Genomic DNA, 24,211 nt, shown 5'->3' with positions numbered 1-24,211 from the left:
CCATCACAGATAGCGATATTCATCAAGAGACAAAAAATGCTTGCAAGTAAACTGTCTATCAGTGTCTAAAAATTCACAACCGTCAAAATAATAGTTAAAAAGTTTTAGACCTCTTCAGATGTGGATGGTCAGTATTTTACCACCTACATAGCAACTACAATCAAAACGATGATACCACAAAGACCCTTTTTACATTAGACATTCAGATCCCGAATTTCATTTTAATCGGCAAAACCATTTTCCGATAAAATAAAAATAACGATTTTTTTTTAAATCTTTGGCGGTAGATAGCGCCTTACCGAAGCACTTTTGGATTTTTTTTTGGTAAGTTGGGTTAAATCGTCCTATTTTAATACCAAGAACCCCTGGTAGCGCGTTGTACAGACCTTTTAGGGACACCCTGTATATCAATTAAGAAACTAGCGTAAACATTTCTCATATCGTGAAGATCATACAAGTAGTGACTTTTTTTTCTATTTTCGTGTGTGGCGCGTGATGAATTAAAATTGTCTCGAGCCGATTTAATTTAGATAGTGTTGGGGAACGTTAGGGTTTAATTGGAGATTCAAGGTGGTTTATGCGTTTATGAACACGGCAACTTTTGAGTCTCTTGTTGATGGGGGCAAGCCGAGGGGTTACTTGTAAAATAGAAAATTTAAAAAGTAACTAATCTTGAATTTTGGCACCACCCAATAGCATACGAGGCACCGTTTAAAATTTTTGTGAAGGCCTGAAAATGACAGGATCTGCTAAGGGTATAAAGACTCTTGGAAAAATTACCACTGTAAATTTCCTATCTCTTTCGTTGAATTTTAAAGACAAAGAAGCAGGATCGTGATTTTCATAAGAAAACACCATCAAATTTGACTAATACGATACGTTTTATTATTACCATTGTTCAATTAAACAACAACATCACTGATAAGAAATTGTGCAAATTTTAAGGCTTTAAATTTTGTGCAGTGACATCTAATGGATAAATCCATGAACGTAATTTTACTGAACAAGTTTCTACTGCTGCTCAATAGAGGGCTTTACTATGGAAAGATAGGACCCGTGATTCTCGAACAAATGCAATGCTACGGGTTGAAGCAAATTTTCGCATAGCTTGGTGGCAGACAAACAATTTTTAACTTTTGGGTTATGCCGCGCATTTTCGACCGTGCGTGATTGTAAGCGTACCTAAGAAAAAGGATTGTAGACGCCTATTTTTTTGGTGGCAAACAGAGGTAAAATTTGCTTCACGTTACAATCATCTTTTATCCGTCCTCTATCTTTCCTTCCCTAAGTAGAGGGCGCTTTTAAGTACACCTAAATACAGTAACTTTATATGTGGCGACAATAGTGTCTAATTTTTGATTGGTTGTTGAGATCAGCGGCCATGTTCCATCGAGTATATATAATATTGTATTGCAGTGTATGCAACACATGTGATACGTGTATTGTGTGTTGCCTACTCCTAATTTTAATTTTCGGTGCTATAGTCACTGTACAGGGTGAGTCGACGATTGCGCGGAGTAACTTAATGCCTTGAAGATAAGATTTTCCGATAGAGTGCTTTTGTATTATGATATGGTTGAATATTCTCCACATTTTAAAAATATTTGGAATTATACAGAGTGCGTCCACAAAGTAGGTCGCCAAAATGGTACATTTTTTAAAATAGAACCCTCTGTATTTGAATGCATTTTTGAATTCTATATTTATTATGTGGTTAATATCCGAAAAGCTAGTAGTTTTCAATATAATTCGATTTTTAAGAAAAATTTGGCATTTGCAAGCGTCAGTATATTGTATTATTACTTAAGTTTTGATTCCAGGTTTTATATCTTTTATCCTGGGTAAAGTAAAAGTCAAATAAATACATCTCTATGAAACATTAAAAAAAATAGCTTACAGGGTGTTTTTTTTGGTAGGTCCAAAGTTGCAAAACATATTAAAAATCTCACTTTTTTTAAATGGAACACCCTGTATATTTTTCTGCCATCTTTTAGCTCCTCCAAAAACCTTCAACTTTTGATAATAATGTCCTGTACCTATCTCTCAAAATATCTTGGTTTTTCTGGTTTGCAGAATCGTTCTTCAGCTATTAGCTGAAGACCTCACCGACGATAGTGATGATCTCGGTGATGATCGCGATCGCATTCAAATTAAATTGAAAGAACCAATCAGAAGCGTAACCGTAAGAGGCAGCTTGCCCTCCTAAATTTCCCGTCTCTCTGACCTGTAGTATCCGCGCTTATCATTGACACGCGTAGTCCATTTATTATATTATGTCGATGATGGGCACTTGATGAAACACAACACCAGTACAATGAAGGGCAGAAGTTGTGCTCGTTCGAAAAAGACTTGTTTTGCAAAATTGCCATGTAGTCCAGGTCCTTGAGCTCAAAACAGTGATCATCCACCTTGCAAATTTCTGAGACAAAGAACCAAGATGCAGGGTTTATGTTTTTTTGGGTCGCTGAATCCGAATTTGACATTTGCACAAAAATCCGCATGACGCGGGAGCTGCCATCTTGGAAAAATGGCGGAAAATCGGCGGTGTTTCCACAAAACCCGAAATGACTCATTTGCTATCGGTTTTTTGGCGAAAAAACTTCAGTAATAAATTAAAGTACATAAAATTTCCTTTGAGATGAGCCCTTGTTGATAAAAATCGGATAAAAACTAACGTCACTATAGAAGACGAAATTCGGCCCAAAAATAAAGTTTTCGCAATTTTCAATATTCAAAAAATGGAACTGACGTCATTCACAAGCAGTAAGCTCTCCGAACGTGAGGAGCTGTTGAAGAATATCCAATTACCTTTAAAATGAACCCAAGTTTGTTTAAATCGGACGAAAATTGACATCGCAACATCGTCTCAAAGTTTTTTCGATAAAATCGAAAATTTGCTGAATTCTCCACTTTAATCGCCCGAACCTACTTCTTTCGCCGAAATTAGCGCATTCACGGTGAAATGAGTATCAAGATCATACCAAGTTTTAAAAATTTATTCACAATTTACAGCATGATTTCTGCATTGAATGATTCAAAAGGCCTTACTCACTAAAACCCCCGCCGCTCAGGTTGTGTCAACTAAGTCTCTTAGCCATTTTTTGTCGCAAAATGATGATTTTAGAGTGACTGAATTGACGCAATCTAAGCCGAATCCATCCACGATGTTGGTGTGTTGACATCTAGTGACTGTTCTTTATCTCTTCCGACTTGATGGACCGGGTTGATCAAACTCCTCAGGTTCTGTCGCATCAGATGAAATTTCTAGGCCTTGTTTGGACAGCTGCATGATCTTCTTTGAGTGTTTTGGGGACGCTGGTTGACGATTCAGATTCTGATTCAGTTTCAAAAGGGCTATCTGTTGAGGTACTTGATGTATCATCTTCATCGCTAGACGACTCAACGTCGTCTTCTGTAAAACTAGTCAATTCACCATCATCGTCGTCAACTCCGTCCTCCATTAAGGCCAGCGTGTCATCTGGCATATTTTCGCAGCAGCCATGACAGTTGGCGCAAACAAGAGAGCAATGCAGCCCTGCCTTTTTACAACCGCGCGCTTTGCCACATCCCTTTTTACATTTACATGAAATTTTGTTTAAGATCTTTTCCGGGGCAGAGTTTTGCAAGGTGGTAATTTTTATGAGGTCATTTTTGCTGTTTCCAACCCCAAACAAGAGAGTTTTTCTTTATTCCTCGCCACTGCTGGATCTGATGATAGGCCCGAAATGAATGAAGCCCAGCAGCATTTTCTGTATGTGGCAAGGTTGCAAGATTTTGAATATTGCAAAAAGAGGTGCAAACATAACTTTCATACCGCAATTTATTTAAAGTTGTCTCTAAATCACCTTTACAGCCATACAAACGTAGTAGAAATGTCCTGCTTTGGAAATCTCGTCGGGTGTTGCGTCTGGCTTTTGAAAAGTCTCTGCTACTTTGATTAAATCCGGGTGTTTTTTTAGGGTTGCTAAAAACTTTACTTTCCCTTGCCTGTAAATTGCCGAGGTTGTGTCGTAGCCACTGAATGAAGAGTAAATAGTTTGATGTGCTACCCTTAAGCTAAGTTCAGGTTAAATTTTTCGGTGCAAACGGCCATAAGCATTCCAAAATCTGGACAGCAGGACGTTATGTCCCATCAACAGCAAAATTTGACGGCAATACGCGAAAAACAAACAATCTCGAAGGAAATTGTATGTACTTTAATTTATTACTGATGCTTCTTCGCCAAAAAACCGATATCAAATGAGTTATTTCGCGTTTTGTGGAAAAACCGCCGATTTTCCGCCATTTTTCCCGCGTCATCGGGATTTTTGTGCAAATATCAAATTCGGATTCAGCGACCCAAAAAACATAAACCCTGCATCTTGGTTCTTTGTCTCATAAATTTGCAAGGTCAAACCCTCTGGGGCCTGGACTAATGCTGTTGATTTCTCCTGAATACGTCCATTTTACTGACATAAAAGTTTTACAAAATGGCCTCTTATTCAGTGGTTTTCTGAATAAACTGCGATTGCGAACGTGATAAATCTTGGCATCTATTGTGGTTAAAATTCATTTTGACTTGACATGACATTTATGTTTTAGGATTTGTTTGTGCAATCCCGCTGACATTTCCGTATTTATCTTGCACCTAATATCAAGAGGTTTTTTTTATGGCGTTATCTTTAATTTAAAGTAATTGGGCTTTTTATATTCGATTCTCTGTATGACGTAACCTTAGCGATTAGAATTGTTACGTTATTGTTACTACATAACCATTGAAATAACGGTACAGGTCGGACACGTTCTCTCGACGATTCCAAGACTTGTTAATAATTTTCGTACGTGGTGATTGCTTCCATGTTTGTTTACGCTTATTACCATTTCACGACCAAAGTTGCGATCAGCACAATTTCCTACCGCTTTAGAAATTTAGTGAAGCGTTTGACAACAAAGATTGATCGCATGGACGTATCTGATACAGCTTCATCTAGAAAATGTATTACTCGGTCTCCAATCTCTTACATTGTAGTGAACGTCGTAAAATGCGTCTTTAAGTTCAGCTCATAGCGACATCTCCCGTATACGGCAATAAAATTTTTGTTACACGACTATATCGAGTAATAAGAAACACATGCAAGTCAGTACAGAAGTGCATGGATGTAAAACTAATTGGCAATTTCCGATAGGAGCGGCTAATAATCGAGCAAAGGGCTGTTAATGGGGTCACTCGTCGGTGACGCCTTCAAATCGTTTTTAACATCGAAAACGCTAAATTATTTCGTTTACAAAATAGGGCAAATAAATCAGTTTGCTATCAGCACGAGGCTAATTTGAATTGATCATGCGGAACACGGTGTTCTACGATATTAATGTACGTAAACTAATTAGTTTTACCGATCGTTTATGCATCAACCAGCCATATGGATGTATAATTGAGAGGTTCAATTTCTTCCACCTAGAATTTTCACCAAAATGCAGTTGTTTCCCGAAATCATTCCAAATTCAGAGATCAAATATGAAACGATCCTGTAAATAAAGGGCACGCGAAGGTAAAACGAACAAAGCAATGTTGAATGTCTGATTAATCTAACGCTATGATTTCATAGCAAATTGAAAGATGGTGGCTGACAGGCTTCTTGGAGCTTGAAAATGCATCTCTTGAGATCGTCATCAAGCACTGTTTGTTTATACCTCAGTAGTACCAATTAAAACTGAGTCGGGTTCCTTTTTGATTGTGAAAACAATTTAGTAACGTATTATGCGACCTTCCATTAATACATCTGGGAGTTAGATTCGACACTTGTATATTTTTTTGATTTGTGGCATAGGTATCATATGTGAAATAGGAATGTTGTATTCACCCAAAAAGAATGTAGTTTTATAATTTTTAATAGTATTTAGTGCCCACACTACTTATCAAGATAGCCTGCTAATTATTCTAGTGTACAAGTAATAAAGTAAAATAATCCCGAGTAACGTCTTGCGAAGCGTAAGAAAACGTTGACAATTTACATATTTTTAATTACAAGAATGTCAATAAAGTTTTTCGGGTTCTTTATTAAAAATGTAAAGGACTTTCATTATAGGATATAATCCAATCAGGAAAAAAAGCATGTTTTATTTGGTTTTTTTTAATAAGGATTACAACAGATTATTATTTAGAATTTCTAGTGAATTATAGGGAAATTTTCATTTAGTAAAATCTAATTAAAATATTTTTATGTATTAAATTTACCTCTGGGGTATTTCATTAATTAGATAGATTTATTAATCTAATTTTCCATGAAAGAAAGTGCATGTGCTTTAGAGAAGAATATAAAAAATGACCGGTTGGAACCATTTTTTATGCGAGAAAAAATTCTTAAATAGGTACAAATGCAACACTGCTTGTTTGTTTTGGGCGACACTAAATAAAATGCTGTTGGTTTTTACGGAATATATTTACAGTAGGTTTTGTAATGATCCTAGGGGTCTATCAAGCCGACACTGAAAACGTTGGCTTACTCTATACTTACCGTTGGCAACTATAGGAAAAACCTACGAGCAGAGCCGCCTACCTTTCAAGTCGAAATGATGGACGTTTCGCGGCACTTTTGAATTTGTCGGCTCGATATGGGTGGCACGAATGAACTCCTACGTTGTGTAATCGGTTCTTGTAGGTACGTGTTGGGACGTCAGACATAATCGGGAAGGGAATTAAATAAGTGACTTTTGTGCGTAAGAAATGAGAAGAACAAATAAATACATTACGCACACAATCAGACCATACCAGGGAAACCTTCTACGGGACAAAAACCCCGGTATAGGCCACACAAATACATGAAATTAATCACCTACAGCAACGAAATGCAAGAGAAACTACACGTAAATAAATAATCTCAAAGTATATGATAAATCTCAGGTAATCGAATCAAATGCAATTAAACAAATTCATAAAAACAAAACACACGAGACGTCATAAATGCAGTGGACAACATGATAAATCAATGTAGTACAAAAACAAATCAAAATACATGTACAATCAATTGAGATAACACAACTTGTAAAATAATAAATTGTATGTATATAAGAAACATCAAAATGGTGTGGCTCTACCTTCATTACCCTAATTTTATTTAACACGAAAAGTACATATGAGAATGCCAATAGCAAGTATTCATGTGGAAGTCGATCATCGCTCAAGCAAAACATATTTTAAAAAGAAGAAATGTTAATTCGAGGGCCCCTTTTCATATTGCGAGACACAGAAATGCAGCCTGCATGAGACGAGCAGGTAACAGATACAGTGAACGGTCGAACTGTATTAGGTACCTACTCCACGGAGACACGTTGAACCACTCGCACATAGACACATCAAATAAGAGAGCCTCCCATACGTAATAATTTTTATTAGGAATGGTGACGATAGGCCCATGTCGGATTTGGTTGCAAATTGTACTCCTAAGTAAACTATTTTATATTATTATCTATGTTGACTTAAGATCAATGATAGCTAAAATTCAAAAAGTTAAAATATGTTGTTAATAAAACGGCTAAATGCCCTCATTCCTCTCAAATATTTTTTCGCGACCTCTTTAAATGAGTCATTACTGTAAAACGTGATTTAACCATCAACTTCGTTGAAGATTGTCATTCCTATATTGTGTAGTAAGTAGTAGGCAACTTTACAGTTTGTGGTTTTCTTCCTGGCTGTAGCTGTGCATGCATTCTGTTGCCAACTTTGACCCCAACAGTGTTATAAAGATGAGGTTAAATACGCTTTCATTTGATCGATCAAAAATAAATGGCGGACTGGTGCCCTCAATGTTTGACAACACAGGAATCGACTAGGTGCTAATGGGAACAATGATTATTATCGATGATAGTGATGTCGGGGATACAATCTTTTCCGAAGGGGGGGGGGGGGGATCAGATCCAGCCGGTAGCCATGTTGACGTAACGGTAGCTCTAATTTTCATTTACATTTTTTTCAAAATTTCTTTGCGAAGTTAGAGATTTTAGGAAGGGCATTGCATATCATAGGGCTATTTGATTACAACTGCGAATTCGGCATGATGTCATCTCAGCATCTCGGAAACTGCAACGTAGCATATGTTGGTCGTATGTGGGATATGATTTATTTGCCCTGGCTCTTGTTGGATTCGTAGGGTGGGAATTAAGCAAACGAATTAACATTTAAAGATGGCCGTTTACGTTAAAAATTCGCTATTTCGTAGGCAAAGAAATTATAAGGCAGGGATAGTAGGAAGAAATGTTTTGATACATTCGTGTGAGCTGTGGACGTATTAACCCTACAGTTCACAATAACAACTGATATTAAGTTAGGGGTAATTCACAACACGAAAATAAATTTGGTGAGTTAGACATTTATAGAGAAATTATAAATAGAAAACCTGTAAGTAAAAGGGAAGTGTAAAAATTGCATTTATTTATTTTTTTTATATGATTACTTTGGGTTTATTTTTGCAAGCGACCAATTGAGAAAACTGAATTTGAAGTCGATTTTCAGAATAAGTCGAAACAGTAAGTGCGTCACTATAAAAAATTTATTTTCGCGGAGCAGAGTAATAAAAATCTCTATTGCAGTTCATAGAAAGGAGGGTTTTGGAATTTGTGAAAGGACTTTTACGCTTTATTGGGTACCCACAGGTTCTTCTTGAAATCATGAGGTTGTTAATCTGTTCCCCCCCCCCCCCCCCGCATGTCTGTGCGTTGATCTGCACGCACAATAACTCTCAAATGGAAGGTCTTTAGGTCTTGAAACTTGGTATTTAATGGTAAATAAAATAAAACCTTCTTTGGAAAAAAACCTGGCCAAATAAAAGAAACCCAAATGAAAGAAATAAGTCAACTACAACAACAAAATGCAAGAAAAATGCACAAATCAAACATTTTAAATCGGACAATACAAATCAGGTATCCATTCAAATGCAGTTAAACAATTTTAAAAAACGCAACTCAAGAGACATCATAAATACAACTGAAAAACACGATAAATTAAATTAGTATAAGAACACAACACGATCAATTTTGACAAACAACTCGTAAAATGATAAATTGCATGCGCATAAAAAAACTTGGAAATGCGCATGGCTGTACTCCATCATCGGCTTCATATGAAAAAGTATAGGTGAGAATGCAATCAGTAAGTATTCATGTATCAGTAAGTATTAATCTCAAGTTGAGCCACATACTAAACCGAAAAAATGTTAATTAGAGGGTCCCCTCTTCTGTATTGCTAAGACACAAGACCTGCAGTACCCACGAGCCAGGAAGCGACATATACAGCGAAAAATTGGAACTGTATGAGGTAATCCCTCTAAGGAATAAACGATTAATTGACACATACAGAGCAATATCACACTGATAATGTACTCCCACATGAATATACATAAAAATAAATACTTAATAAGATAATAAAAAGGCATAATCATCTGTACGGGTGGTTCAAGTTCGTGGCCCATCATTGGGATCTCCATGACGGTGAGAGATGCAGTGTAGATTAAATGGGGACAAAGTCGCCCCTTTTTGTAACTAAAAAACGCATTTGAAAATAACCGAGATATCACCTAAAAACTCAAAACGTGAAATTTAGCTCCTTGCCACACTACTTAATAGAATATGAATAGTGGGGATGCGTCATCTTTCGCCTTCTAACGTACCGGTATCCGTACCTTCCCTTTGAACATGCCTATTTTTGGATATTTATTGATGTATCGTTATTGCTGACTTCACGCGAGTAATTGTTTTGCAAATCGTGGACATTTTCTCTTTGACAAGGTTATGCTCCATATCATTTTCCATGACTATTGACCAAATTTCAGGTGTTATGATACGGATCTTTATTTTTCATTATTTAAAGAATAGGGCCCAGACTGGTAATAAAGTATTAGTAGATAGTCGAGGCGGTCAATTGCAACCGCTTCTGCCAAATTTGGCAGCAGGAAACCGCCACCATTTGCTTTTTTTTACATTAAGACCATCAATAAAAGTGACAATTTATTAATACATACGTATAATAGTTTAACGTTTATTTTGGACCACCCAGTATATTTCCGGCTGATCCTACAGGTCTCCTGAACTAGCAACGGTAAATATAGTAGAGCTCGTTTATTCCTCGAAGAAGCAGACGAATTTCACTCGATGCGCAAAGCTAGCGAGTGGGAAAGCATTCGGAAAGAAAAAGATAACCTCGACGCGCGACGACTGCCTTAAAACAACTTGACAACAAACAAATTGACTTGACATTTATTAATAACCATTTCCAATTATATTGGCGGATTTGTCATAATTATAGAAGATATCTTTAATAATTCGTAATACCTTCAATGTAATTGGGAAGGTCCCACCCATTGTTTACTACGCATCTAGTAGGCGGGCTTACACTGAAATTCTCATGCTTCTTCGAGAAATAAACGAGCTGTAAGGTATAAGCAATTATGCAATCCAATATCAGGGATAACTTATTCTTGCAGAGGATTATTGATAATATATTCTGTTTGGCAAATATAGGATTAATCTGAGACGCGGCCAATTTCACGGGAATTTCCTACTGAATTCTAAAACCGGGTACAGATCAGGCTCGCGGACTGTTCTCAATATGTTAGCGAGGCGTTCTAGGACAGTTTCCGAGTTCGCAGTGGAATCGCTTTTGAAACGGTACATCAAAGGGATAATTCGCGAGCCTTTGTTGTGATACTGCTACGAACATGTTTATTTAGTGTAGACGTCGAGTTCGCAATAACACCTAGTTTTGATCTGTACCCTGCTTAACACGTCCATCAGCGCAAGTATCCAATCGGCGGTCACTTGCAAAATGTATATGCTTATTTAAATGTGGAAAAAAGTTTGCCGTAAAATTCATGCAGGCAATCCAACGGCCACATAAACTCGAGATGCAAATGTCTTTCTGATATTCCGTCATGTTCTGTATATTGAAAACTTGGTTGCACTTCGAGGGATTATTCTAGACCATTGGATAAAAATGTTGAGTGAATAAGTAACTAGGCCATTACAAATAATAATGTAGAGTGTGTGCTTAATGTGAAATAACAGTTAATCGACCAAAAGCCTTTTTCGATAATTGACTTTGGCATATCAAAATCACAAATAATGTTATCTAATTGCACATGAGCGACGAGCAATTACCATTAAATTATAGAACAAATTTCATTGTTTCTCAACTCGTGTCCTTGCAAACACTTAACACGCCAGATCATAAAACAATAAACCATTTATGACACATTCATTATTTTAATTAAGCACAAAATATAAAGAGCCCCAACAAAGAGCAATAAAGTTTGACATAAATAGTGAGGTGAAAATAGATTTTCTTACAACGTACAGAACAATGGGGTGCAAAGGAAATATTAGAGTCCGTATTATAAAATTTAAAAAGAAACACGCACATTCAGAATTCAAAATCAACATGAAATATGTTATGTGCCAGCGAAGACATACAAGAGAGAGCATTTCCAAGGCGTAACGGAGAACACATCCTTATATGTCCTCCTACAAAGTCCTTTACATTCGCCGCTTTCTGGTTCGTATTAAAATTTCACCGTTACGTCGTAGTTTGCACATCTATACCACGACATTAGGGGGTAGAGGTAGCTTGAAAAATACTGATATTTTTCCCGATGAAAATCTACGCACATCGCCGTTTGGGCAACAAAAATACGCACACATCCCTCCGCTTAAGGGAGCGGCTGCGGCGAGTTTTTAGGGAGAGGCAAATGTTTTAATATTGAAGAGTGGTAATGGGACCGGGTGTAGGTGCGGACGGGTCAGGAATTGATGTTACAATGGCGTGCTTTTACAATCTATATGGAACACGTGTACCCACTACATTGTTTTGTAAACAAAATTGCAGCAGCTCGCACCGAATCGATCCTTTTGTTCTAACGACAAACGACAATGTAGTGATTAAGAAGGTCGGTTTAGATTTAGATAATGGCGAACGAAGGCGTCAACCCTTTTTTTTAACAACAGCAATTAACTCTACGACACGCGATGATCCTTACCTTTAGATAAAAGCCAAAATCACGATAGCTCAAGATAAATTTGGCACGCTGCCCTTCAAAATGGCTACCGACCGCCATGTTCGCTTAAGCACAGAGCAATAACATTAAATAATAGGAAACTGTGTACTAATAAAAATGCAATGTGGATCGCAGTGACCCCGTAATCAATAATATTAAACAATACAATGGAGATATTGACGTTAAATTCTTGTAATTCATCAGAGTATTCCTCGTAAGTGCTCAACAGAGACTTCGTAAAAAAATGACACCCAGCTCATGTGAAGTTGAGCGAAACATGGAGCTATCGTAATTTGTAGTGCTTGTAACTCGAATTATTTCATTTTGGTATTTTCCTTGTCGGGTCATGTCGTTATTCAATCTTATCTCGAATTCCCAGAATATGTTTTGAGACATAGTCCAATTACTACTAACGTTGTAAAGTCTAATTGCTACGGAAGGCGATAATTTCTCTCGATAGTAGGTTTTATAATATTTTGAAAGATTTGTTGAAACCTGTCCTGGATTTGGGGAAAATATTACAATGAGTGCAAAAAGGTAATTTTTCTTGCGCATTTTCTGCTACCCATGCTATATAAATAGTTGATAGTGATTTATTTAAATCCCTATATATTTATTAAGACTATTAATGACATTTAAAACGGCCCTTAAATAGAATGATTTATAACACTTAATTGATTAGTTTCTTGTAACCACACTTAAATTCAACACGAGGGCGCAGTTGATTATTTATCACTTCGACGTCGATGTTAAGACTAAGTCTAAACACAATTTAATAACACACAAAAAGCTTCTCGACAATTATGGACCACTTTCCAACGTCGGCATATCATATGTCATAGAAAGGATTAGTCACATCCGCTCTAATTTAGCCTTTTAACCGATGATCGAAAATTATTGATTTTATGGCGCCTTGATAACGTTCTAGAAAATTCGCTACAGATTTATCTAGTATATGCACAATTTTTAAAGATCAGAGAGTTTGGGCTTCTCTATATTCTATATTTGTTTTCCGCAGTCACATTCATGCATTTTGTTTGGAAAGTTTTTACTTAGAATTACTACACCTACGAATCTTTAAACACTTGTAACCAAATCTGCTCCCGTGAAGTTGGCCGAGACAAATGGGCGGCTCGAAAATGAACGAATGTACCTGATCCTGTATTCAATTCTACATTTGCGTTTTTTTATGAAAATCTAGTTCCGAAAAGGCTAGTTTCTCCAGAGTACCAGACAAGTTTTTTCTGTAATTGGACTCAAGCCTGTTGAGGGCCCAGAACAAAAGAGGGATAATTAAATAAAAAATAAATCCTCAAACTTTTAATGTATTTTAATCAGAATTTAATGTGATCAAAACATTATATTAACGTAAAGTGTAAAAGCAATTGCACAAATCCCAAAACCCTCCGAAAAGATCGCTACCAAAATTACTTCAGAACACTTCTCTGGAAATAATGCCGTAGTACGCACAATCATTTAATTACACTCTACTAAATGAAAATTCGAATACAATTCACTAAAAATCTGTTTTAACTGTTGAAAATTAAACTTACTATGTGCATCGTGTGTTGTATACCTGTCTGTGCATGGTACATCATGACTCATGAGTGTGTTTCGTTTTTCAATTTGACTTAAAATCGGCAACGAAGCCCTGTTGTTTGTAAATCTCTGTAAGGGGTGGTATAAAATTCCTGCGTTAGATGCCTGCTTCCGTCCAATCTGAATTCTTTCTCATCTTATGTTTCCACCTGTTCCAGCTCTACCCAGTGGCGGACTAAGGGGGGGGCGGCAGGGGCGGTCCGCCCCGGGCCCCGTCACTAGAGTAGGCCCCCGATGCGTTGCAACTGCAAAGAGAGAAAAAAAAGACCTAGTATTGGCTGGCCGGGGTGGCCGGTGGGGAGGCGAGCGGCGGTCGGCGACGGCGTCGGGTCGGTATTCAGCAGAATAAAAGCGCGGAAACATAAATTTTAAGATTTCATCATTTGTTATGTATCAATAAAACCTTATTCACATTCATAGCATTTTTCTATTCGTTTGTTGTGATTCATGGGTTAGAAAAGTAGGGCAAGTGGGGCCCCACTCTGAAAATCGCCCCAGGCCTCATACACCCTTAATCCGCCACTGGCTCTACCTCGTCCCCTATAAAAGACTGAATTTGTGGTTCACCGTAGCTCATTTTTCGGATAATATTTCAGATCTGTATGTTCCAGACCAGATTATTAAATATTATTTTCTTTTATCTGTTAGATCTCCGTTTATTCATTTATTATTCTCACCAGACCTATTAATTACGTTACACACTCCCTTATACGTTAGTAAGGGAGGTAGGTATTGCATTGGGGTAAAAAATGACCCCCCCCCCACTTTTTTTTACGAAAATACACGTTTTGAAGCACCAGGAATCCGAATCAAACAAAATCTCGATGGTGCAGTCGTTCGGTCTGTCTGTCTATCTGTACTATCATTTCAGATTGCGCAATGCCAAGTTTCTTATTGTGCCATAAGTCATTTTCTTTTGTACAAATAAATAGTGCGTTGCATGGTCTTTAGGGAGGTACTGATCAATTCATGGCAAATGCCTTTATTCATTTTTAGCGCATTTTTTAAGAATTAAAAAAATGTAACATACGCATGCCTTTAGTGGTGCCAAATTAAACTTTATAAAATGGGGGGGGGGGGGGTAAGCACATGTTCTACCCTTCATAGTATTCTAATGAAAGGTCTCATCGAAATAAATTGGTTTGTACAAACTACAACTTTCCCGTGCGACTCTTTTTCGAGATCAGTGAGCGACGGAGCCTGGGGGAGGGGGTTAAAAACTAATTTTATCTCTCATTGTATTCTAATTAAAGGTCTCAACGAAAGGAACAGTTTTCTACAAACTACTGCCCTTCTTTTTGTTCTCTTATCAAAGTACAGCGGGAGGGGGAAGGGGGGGGAGTGGAACTAGTAGGTACTCTAATGAAAGCCCTCTATGAAAGGATTTAATTTATACTAACCATAGTCTTCCTCCTCGATCCCTTGTCGTGATCGGTTATAATTCCTTATATCTTAAGAGTGAATTGTCAAAGGAAAGTACCTACAATGGGCGATTGGGACGTTTGGAAGAAATATAACCATTGGGCATTTAAATAAAATTTGATATATAGCCACTTGGAATAAAACCAAATTTAACGCCAGTTTCAAAATTTCGTTTTGCGCATGCGCAGTGCCAACTTTCTTATTTATGGAGGGATTTAAATGAAATTTGATACACAGCCACTTGGAATAAAAGCAAATGTAGCGCCATTTCCTAAATTTGGTTTTGCGCATGCGCAGTGCCAACTTTCTTATTTATGGAGGCATTTAAATAAAATTTGATACATAGCCAGTTGGAATAAAACCAAATTTAACGCCAGTTTCCAAATTTGGTTTTGTGTAAGATGTGCAGTGCCAACTTTCTTATTTATGGAAGAAATTTCGTAAGGGTGTTTAAAAAAATGCGCTTTCCCTGCTAATTTATCAGTTTTTGCACCTTGTCTCAAAACATCTCGGTAGTTCTCTTCTTACTCTTAGAAGCTCGCACTTTCTTCTGATTTATCACTACTCTTCTCTCCGTTATTGTACCCTCCCTGCTGCTTGAAGATTAAAAAAGTTTTTTCTTAAGAACGTACTACTAATATAAATGGTTATAACCTTAAATATGTGGTAAACGTCAATCTTTAGATTTGGCTTCTTTCAATATACATTTTATCTCATTTCTGATTCATCTTTTCTTTCCCTTTTTCCATAGGCATTATGCTTAAATTCAAATAAGAAATAACACAGTTAAATGAATAATTCCCAATAACAACTAAATAAAAACAGTTGTTCTCACTCAGCTTGACATTAAAACTTGTGAGTTGAGATTTATTATTATGGTGTGATTACAGCAAGAGGCGCGACCGCGCGATGAGGAAAGATGTTACTAATCAACTGCCCTTGTATTATCATATTTGATTGTATTATATGTGTTGTCATGTGGCTTATCGTGTCTAGCCACTTAATCAGTATGTTTTTGGTTACAAAATTAACCTGTTTTTCTTTTTTTTCAGGTGAGTCCTTTGATTATAATCGAGAACTTTCACTACCAATGAGCGCATTCGTACTTGGTATTGGTAAGTCGCGTTATTCCACTTAATTAGTCAAACAAAAATAATAAACTAAAAATAAATAAATTAAGTAGGTATACAACAGTCTCTTGGAACAAATTTTTATCGAGGATCATACCTGGAAAAACAAGCTGGAAGTCTATAAACAATAAAATCCAAAAAATCACCAATCATATGCGATATTTCCATGATATTCGGATTTAAAGCTGAGGCGTCTCGTCTAGACCTACCGTTTTCTCTTTGATAGTACGCTCCTTTGATAGTCCGTTTTCAAGATATTCGATTTTGATCCTAACGCCGGATACGGTACATTCTGTACTTAACTTAAACGGTATTTACACAGTGTTGTATAGGTAACTCTTTTACCTTTTTTTTTGTAAATAGGTCATCCTTTGACTCCAATCCGTCCGTCCGATATCTATGGAGGAAACATGCAAAAATGTCTAAGAGTGGTTGAAGCAGATGCAAGTAAACGCTTACCCTTCGAAAAGGGTTGGCAATACTAGGAAAATTCTCAAAGCAGAAGTTGTTGTTGAAAAGTGCCCGCAGTAGTAGTGATGTGACCTAGTCGTTGCAGAAAGCACTAAAAACCGAAGAAGAAAGTAATAACTAATCAGAATAGAAAGTACCAAAATGTTTTTCATAAAAGTTTCAAATGCTTCGTTTCGAAGCTACCCTTAAAAAATCCCCAGAATTGAATTTCTTTTTTTCTGGAGAACCATAACACGGATCAAGAAGTATCGAGTCCTTTTTGATAGGGATGTAAACATTGCTGTAGCAAAAAAAACGTGTCAAATATATTTGAACACTGTTCTCTAAACAAGTGTCCCTTTTTTTAAATCTAAATTGTTTTACAAAAACTGCTTTCATTTGGTACTTTCTAGTATGGTCAGCATTCCAGCACTTGACCACGAGAAAATACTCGGGACCGTTAGAAAATTCTGGAGGCCCACCTAATTTTGGCAGTTGGCCCAGGGTACGAGATCATATTTCGACAGTTGGTCCAGGGTATGTGAAATTAAGCATCAACAAATCGTAAACACCGGTATTTTATTAGTCACTAAATTTCACTGATTTTTCTACCACCAGAAATACTTCCTCTTGTTGGTACAGAGCTACCGATGTCAAATCTTCCTTTCGGAAAGCGGCTGGAGAGAATGTTCGAAGGACTCTGAAAAGGGAAAACTGGCTTTTATTGCGAATATCTTTCTTATATGGTTCCAGTTGTATTAAGATAAGAACGCTACGGTCATTATGGATAATATGACGGTGCATATAAACAGGATGCTCGCGCTTTTAGACGCGTTGTCGCACTTCATCTGCGGAACTGAAAGAAACGTCATTTCTGCTGGCTTCGGAGAGATGTTTCTCTGGTACTGTAAGCAAAGTAATCGGACAATTAAACAATCTGCGTCTTAGATCGCCGTTATTGAATCGTCGCAGGACATTAATTCCTACCAGCAAAGATTGGTCAAAAAGTGCTGTTGCTGACGGCTCGTAGTGTGGTGACCCTAATGTTAATAAGCTCATTTGACTTCCTTTTTTGATTTTACGGAACACGCCACATGTGAGAAAGTTTCGGATTTCTACAGACGCAGCCCCTTCGTAGAATCGGGAGATAATTTCTCCATTTTTCTTACATTCTGTTACCGAGAATAATTGGAAATCATTCGGACTTTTTCATGATGAAGTGCCGAGAAACAATTGTAGACTTTTTCTCCTTGCAGGAAGTTGCCTTTTTTTACGATCAGAACTTTAGACGAGAAAACGCGTTCAACGACCTTCATAAAAACGCCGTCGTTTCAGACACCTTCGGCACAAGAAGGGAATAAGAAGATCATGGGAAAGATTTAAGTTTCGCCCGGCAGTAATTGACTGCAAGCCCTATCTCAAGGCAATTTCAATGACGCAATATATTCCGAGGTGCTCCTCGGGATATAGATTTTAAGTGTCTCAGTTTAATTAAGAATTGAATGGGGGTGACTTCGCCATTTGCATAATCGCTTTAACTAAATTACACAAGCAAGCAGCGAACTTAAATTTCGTTCTAATTTCTACTCTTTCTCTCTCCCTCGATCGCACTACGTTTAAAAATCATTACGGCGCATTTCCGACGTGTATGACACGAAAACTAATGGGGTAAGTTCGCCTTTTTATTTAAACAACTGGATTAACCGCTCGGTAGGAAGCTTAATAAGACAATTTAAATGTTGCCACATAAAAAAAGGCAATCCTTGTCGAAATATCTCAGCGAGCTTTATGGACTTACTGGAAAATGCACTTTGCAGCCAATTGGTTGTTTTCAACACCTGAACGCAGTAATGCTCGTAAATAAGATCCAAATATAGATATCTTGCACTTTCTCAGGGCACCAATTTGCATAATCCGAAAATGAATGTATGCGACTTTAATTCGTTTTAGCCCGATTATTGAGATTTTATTTTGTATTTGTGGAAACTTCATTGGTATTCATTTATTTAAATGCAGTTGCGGGACTTTTATTTCCATAATAAAGACTTTTTCGTGTACGTTACTCGTGTTATGATCTCATCTAGACTGTTATCGTGGGTAGTGTGTGCTTAAAAGTTTTAGCTCGATTATCCAGATCGTAAACTATTATCATAATATGTCGTAGATGAAACTGAGCTGGATGCGGAATTTAAATGATGAAAACTATAAGATCTTGGACTTCAAAAACACGAAGTTTCTTGTATACTTATAGCTTGAAAGTCGACTCGATCCCCGTTAATTGACTGTTCCAGGGGCACGTCTTACGCCTAATTTCGAGAATGGTTACTACAACACATTTTATTAGCTACTGTTAATTGCGATATCAAGCTGATAAATACCTAAACTGCACGGTCTCGACTAGTTTTAAGCTTGTTTGCATATATCATTGGAAACCAAACTCAGCTAATATTGAAATTCTCGAATATTAATGTGTCTTCGTTTTGTAAATGGCAAAAGCTTTCGGACGCAATAAAGATAATTGAAATATCTTCACGGGAACGGGCGCAAACGGCGAATTACCTACAGCGTTTGTTTACGGTACCGGTATGCAATCTTTCTAAACATTTTCGGTACGATTCTAAGAGATTCTTTAGGAAGAAATCAGGCTTGCTTGTGAGCGAGCTTCGTCTAGTGAAGTAGAGAAATTCTAATAGAATAGAGGGTTGACATGGTAAAGCGGTCCCGATCAGAAGAGATCAAGTATACAAGTAGAATCACCGAGTAATCTCTATGTAACCTCTGAAACGTGACACCAGAATTTCTTTTTCTTTCATAAATTCTTCAAAAATCTGAACGTTCGCTAAGAATCTCGAGAAGACATCTGAAGAATATGGAGAGTTTGAAATACTTTAGAACCCCTAAAGTATTTATTAAGTACGTTTTTACAGAAATATTTGAAAAATTCCATAATGGAGGCCTAAATATGGAAACCAGTGAAAACCTTTCGAGAGCACTCTAAAATACTGGATATAAACTCAAGACTGATTAGGAATAAATTACTATTTAACGATTTGGAGTGTAAGGTTTCCAGTCTTCAATTTGGCAGAAGTGACGGTGTGTCACCTTACATTCTACCTCAAATCTACTTGATCTCATACCGTGACTGAACATCGTTGATGTCTCATTTGAAGCAAGAGATGAAGCTTTCCTAATCACTTCGGGACGTTGGCCATTTTTAATTATTCTCCAATTTCGTGGAGGAAATAGCTAAACACATTGGCTTGATGTACCGGAACTAGAAACTTTTTCGCGATGTAGATTACCGGCATTCGTTGTTGGACACTCCGTAGGTCAATTACTTAACGGCATTGATCATTAATCACTTTTATTAGCAATTAATTTGGATTAGGTTAAAGATTGTGATGGTAGGTTTAAAGAGGATAAGTGATTTCGAATCCAAAAATATACGTACGAATTTAGGTGATCGAAAGAATTTCGTTGTAAAGTTTGCGTTGTTTTAAACTTATACTTCATTATTATTTTAACAATTCGAGAATGCAGTGTTTCTTTCGGGACACTGCGGGAGTCTAATTGCTATGTAAATAAGAAACCCATAAAATCGTTTGTCAATCAATCTTATAACGGTATACAGACATTTATTGCACGAAATATATTTTGGTATGACATTTACAACAAAAACCAAATGGAGCTCGCACCGGCGCTATTATGGAGTGATCCGAAACTACGATTGTCTAATAGTTTTCGGAACGTGTAAAAGAAGGGTATACATACTATTTCAATTATGGACTAGTGTACACTGGAACTATTTTTATTAATTGTGATTATATTTGAAAGGTTTCAGTTAGCAAGTTCCTTTTTTTTAGATTCTGTCGCACTGTTTCAAAATGGCGACGATGCGACGAACTTCCGTACTCCGCGCACAAATGCCTCGAACTTAAATGGTGCGGTGTCGTAAAATTTTATCGTTTGCTGCAACACAATTAACTACAGTTATTATACTCACTTAATTGGCCGGATTAAAATTTCAAAATTCAGTAGTCTTAGTAAGTAATTGGAATTCTCGGATCAAGCGAGACGTATGCTTATCTATCGTACTACGGCGATCTTGCTTGCTATAATACTCCTTTTCGCTTATAATTTTGGAGACTAAAATCGGTTATTAATGAGTGATGGGAACTGAAATCGTACAATATTAATTTGCTCTCGTCTTCCAAACGACGAGAGGTTTCGGGGGCTCTACGGGAACAATTAGATACGGCATCTTGTTTTCCTTATCGGCGGTTAAACGACACTGAACACTGAAGCCCTTCATTCTACCTTCTATTTCCCGCTCCTAGAATATAAATAAATAGGTCCGGAACGTACAGTTTCTCGTTCAATGCCATCCATGTACCGGGTGTCCATTAAAGCTGGTAGATTGAATGTACGAAAACCAATACGAAGTGCCAGACAGTGACATCTCGCATCAGAAAACTAAATCAACTGAAAGCAACACAAGGCAGAAGTTAATTAGCGGTGTCTACCGGAAAGTAAATGCAGGAAAGCGAATCAACATCCTTCCCCTCCCCCCTATAATTAGTAGAACACGAATTAGCAAAAAGCTTACTTTGCAATAAAACGGAGCGATAGAAATTACTGTCCAAGAAAAAGCAAAAGCTGTAGATACGGTGCGGTAAACTTAATGTAAAAGCAAAAATTAAACGGTACGAATACAAAATAAGTATACGGTAGGTACTTACGAGCACCCACGTGCGAAAATGCAAAAGGCACACGGTCCCCTCTAAACAACGGCTTTACCCTTTATAGAATTCAGCCATTTCATGAAGGGATCGACGGTTTTCCAGCCTACCTAGTGTATTCGGATAAGAATGTCCAGAAATTAAAACTTCTTTAATTAATTACTCTACTTCTGGTAATCATAACAACCGGAAACAACTTGTAAACATCTGGAAAAATTAGAGCGCATCCAGGGACACCTCTTACGACTGATTTCCACAACGTTTACCGCAACACATTTCATTAGTTACTGTTAATTACACTTACTTAATAGGCCGAATTGAAATATCTGAAGTTGGTAGTTCAATTAACACCTATTGTTAATTGGAATGTTGGGATCAACCGGTGGGGTCGGCGATATCAAGTTGATAAACACCTACACTGCACGCTTCGGCTGGTTTTAAACTGGTTTTCATATACCATTGGAGACCAAAATCATCTAATTCTTAACGGGAGTGAAATTCTAAAATATGAATTTGCCTTTGTCTTGTAAATAGCTAGCAAGAGCTTTCGAACGCAAGAAAGTGAATTGAAATATCTTTACGGAAACGGTTGCAAACGGCGAATTGACTACAGTTTTTGCTTACGGTACCGGCGGCTGAAGCACAACTATAGAAATCAAATCAATTACCTTTACCTTCTATCTTCAACTCCGAAAACCAACACCAATACTTTGGGAGCGACACTTTTCGTAACGAAGCGCCCAACTTAATGTCCATCGTACCAGCTGGTCATAAAAGTATGTAAACTTCAAGAAAGAAAAGGGGTGTTTCGTTACAAACCCGCCAAAGAAAAAAATATGGTGACGTTATGTTTTACAAGTCACAACCGCAACAACTCTCGTTCTTCTACAGGATCGGCTTTGCACAAGCGAAAGATCAAGGAAAGGAAAATCGAACAATATTATTGTACTGAAAGATACTTTGCGTGACCTCTAGTGGCAGAATAATGAAGTACGAAATTAATTCTATACCAATAATCTATACAAGGAATTTACAGAAAAAATATACAGATGGCGTAGCGAGTGTCTGAAAGTACAGTGACTATCTGAAATGAATATTTAACTGGGGAAAATATTGAATGACAAAAAAACTTTGCAGCTTATATCGTTAACGATTACACTTTTTCTAGTTTCTAGGTATAGTTTTTGAAACTGCAAATTCGAAATGCGAAGAGGGTACTTTAAGAAGGGAAAGTGAAGGATAGGGACGGGATGGATCCGTCCGTGGAGTCAAAACTTCAGATGCAAATACCTTGAGAACGAGGTGTCGAAAGAGGGTACTCACAAATAGAAAATGGCACGAATGTGCAAAGAATACTTGGTGAAGGTGAGGTGAAAATTTTTCATGTGGAATTGTTTTTGAGATGCGCAGTTTGTCGAGTTTGTGACAACTTGTTCGGATTAAAACACGAGTATTGTCATGCCTCTCGAAAATTATTCCCCACATATGACAAACGCATAAGACTCAATTCCTGGACTTCTAGCTAGTACACCTATATTTTGTAGACGTTTTGTAAGTTTGATGGAAAGATTGGACTTGTAAGTCGCGTCGAATTCGTCGATTAAAAGGACTTTAACAAAAAAAAGCCAATTATGGTTCAATTTTGTGTGACTTCTACTAGTATTTATCGATTGACGATTTTGCTTCCTGGGCCTACCGGAAATGCGTCGTTTGTAACGGAGATGTAACAAACTGTTTTCTTCACTATTCCTAAACAGGGGATTATTAAACAAAGATTTGGCTTATACGCGTTAAGCAAAGGGTTCTCGAATATCTGATCTACTAGGCGAGGATTTCAAGACCACGTGTTCAAGTTCGACGTGCACGTGTTTTAGGTAAGGCCTTTTATTTTCCCCATTTCTCATGTGTATATAAAATTTTAACAGCCCAATAAAAATAAAAGCGAGTAATAAAGGTATATCTCTCTATGGAGAATTTAGGATTTTAGGGCGTTTGCTTGTTGTTTTTTGGATATAAAAAGGAGAGCGCGTTTTGTTTTAACAGAAACAGATCGAGCCATCGAAGTGGCAGTTGCATAAAAAAGTTCAAGGACGGTTTCGTCTTTGTTTGGGGCACGGTTAAGTGGCCTTTATTCTCCCGCTACGTGACTGTTTTGGTCACAATCGCGGTGGACAGAAAATAAAAACGGCCATAAAAATTGTCGTAAAAATTGTTTTGTTGGGATGGAGAATTGCAAACAAATTAGCCGGAGGAGGGCGAGAGGTGGATTAAAAAGCTCATCTATTATCCAAACATAGTCAAGAGGGGAATGTAAATGTGTATAACCTCCGGCAACTAACTTTATAAACCCCCTGATAAACTAACCAGTAAAATTCGCTTTTCGTTGTAACAATGCCGAGAAAGTTTCGACCAATGGAAAATCAAAATGAAAAATGTTGGCCTGGTTCTGGATTTGACATGAATGATCTGGGCAAATTTTTAATTTTTAATTAACGCCCCAACATAATTATCGCGGATTACGCGAGATTATTGTCCTTTCGGTTCATCAGCGATCGCCGTCTCCTCTCTTTTGATCATTCTCGAATTGTAATCCGAGCTAAAAGACGCGAAACCGTCGCCGAACCCTTCCTTAACCGAAGCGTACGGTTTTGTAAAGGGCGGAATGGATAAGCGCGCCTAAAGCTGAGGTGTAACCGAGGATGTCGAGTATCGATTGAAAGTGAGACCGACCAGATGTTACGTGAATTACGGCACCTTAGTTTCCCTTTGCAAGATTTCCGCCCCTAGTCGGGTAGGTAACGAAGAAATTCTTGTATTTCATTTCGTTAATAGGGGATCGCCATATCGATTT

The 24,211-nt window shown here is 37.4% G+C and overlaps 1 long non-coding RNA gene across 6 annotated transcripts in view; it reads left to right on the top strand.

Annotated features, from left to right (window-relative positions):
- LOC116173304 overlaps positions 1 to 23,300 on the top strand; it is a 44,703-nt gene extending 21,403 nt beyond the window's left edge. The window contains exons 2-6 of one of the 6 annotated variants that reach the window (XR_004145912.1): positions 16,094 to 16,481; positions 16,535 to 17,523; positions 17,570 to 22,350; positions 22,397 to 22,725; positions 22,905 to 23,300. This is a non-coding gene — a long non-coding RNA (uncharacterized LOC116173304). Of the gene's footprint in view, positions 1 to 16,093; positions 16,482 to 16,534; positions 17,524 to 17,569; positions 22,726 to 22,904 lie in introns of all 6 variants that reach the window. The other 5 variants (XR_004145910.1, XR_004145911.1, XR_004145908.1 and 2 more) reach the window with 5 other exon arrangements.
- The last annotated feature ends 911 nt before the right edge of the window (positions 23,301 to 24,211 follow it).

This window comes from Photinus pyralis, unplaced genomic scaffold, assembly GCF_008802855.1.
Source record: "Photinus pyralis isolate 1611_PpyrPB1 unplaced genomic scaffold, Ppyr1.3 Ppyr1.4_LG6, whole genome shotgun sequence".
In the NCBI taxonomy this organism is placed as follows: domain Eukaryota; kingdom Metazoa; phylum Arthropoda; class Insecta; order Coleoptera; family Lampyridae; genus Photinus; species Photinus pyralis.
The sequence above is the reverse complement of the archived record's forward strand: the minus strand, read 5'-3'. Positions and strand labels throughout refer to the sequence as shown.